This window comes from Tenrec ecaudatus, chromosome 5 (genome assembly GCF_050624435.1).
Source record: "Tenrec ecaudatus isolate mTenEca1 chromosome 5, mTenEca1.hap1, whole genome shotgun sequence".
Taxonomy (NCBI): domain Eukaryota; kingdom Metazoa; phylum Chordata; class Mammalia; order Afrosoricida; family Tenrecidae; genus Tenrec; species Tenrec ecaudatus.
This window is the reverse complement of record NC_134534.1, coordinates 165,899,263-165,900,489: the sequence shown is the minus strand read 5'-3', so window position 1 is coordinate 165,900,489 and position 1,227 is coordinate 165,899,263. Positions and strand designations below refer to the sequence as shown.

At 42.1% G+C, this 1,227-nt stretch overlaps 1 pseudogene; it reads right to left on the bottom strand.

Annotated features, from left to right (window-relative positions):
* Positions 1–741: 741 nt before the first annotated feature.
* On the bottom strand, positions 742–808 carry LOC142449571 (U7 small nuclear RNA; annotated as a pseudogene).
* Positions 809–1,227: the final 419 nt, after the last annotated feature.

Below are 1,227 nucleotides of genomic sequence, written 5' to 3'. Positions count from 1 at the left end.
GATTCCATATGTTGAAAGCTCGTATCTGAAACAATGTACATACGCTGGTCTAGCGGGATTTGTGAGGCAGAATTGAGGCCATAATAGTGGGGGGGATGAAGTATTAAAGAACTAGAGGAATGTTGTTTGTTTCATCAGTGCTATACTGCACACTGGATGCATCGTCCCTTCCATGTGGACTGAGGGACTGTCCAATTATCTGCCAGCAAGTGTCCTGCTCAAAAGTGCTCACCTTTCTTGCTCCACAGTCTGGTGGTCCACCGTGCTGTCTCCTGTTTCCACTACCATTTTTCTGTGGTGACTTCTCATGGCCTCTTGCCATATCAGCAAGGTACCACAGCTCTCTTTCTGCTCCACTCCTGACCCTTCCTTCTCATGAGACTGAGAGCCCCATTTCTGCCTCTGGGAGGGCTCATTGTAAGCTTGGTGTGATGGCAAAATTGTGTAGGTCACAAACACCTCACATTTGCATAGTCAAATTGGTGGGAATCAGTCATTTGGTGCGAGTTACAAAGACCAAAAGTAGAAAGACCATGTTAAGTAATTCAATGCATCATACTTACTTATGGAAAACATCTAGAATATATTTTGCTTTTTTCATTTGACCTTCTTAGTTCCTACAGTAGAGTATTGAAAAATGATAAATTTTAATATATTTGTAAATTTAATGAATAAAAATTCTTGCTTATGGAAATGAAAAATCAAGAAAATAATTCTTTTTTTTTTTTTTGGTGGTGGTGGTGGGGAGTGTTTCCAAAAAACCCCCCTGACAACCTGCTAGGCAAATTCTAAAAGAGCTGCAACACTGAAAATGATTCTTTTAAAGGCACAGAAGAACATTAGGGGGGTGATAATTAGTGCCTAGTGACTGTCTTCACATAGCTATCCAAGTGCATTCTCCTAATATCTGGCTCCCTTTCTTTGAAAAGGTAACTGGATCTAGGAGCTGGACCCCTGACTTTTTGTAAAAATCACAATTCTCATCCATGTGCACAGCTAGTGTATACAGCTTAGTGCACAGAGCTTCTGGAAAATGTCCTTAGGGGGCAGGGCATGGTATTCTCGCCTAGCCAAAATGAAGAAAAGGCAGGAGCTGAAACAGCTAGGCTGGACCGTTGAGACATGCTTGGTAATACAGATCATGTACAAAGGAGGCCTAGTAGGTGTGAGGGTCTCCAAAATCATCCAACATGGCACCTGCTTTGCTACATACCTGACATTGTACCA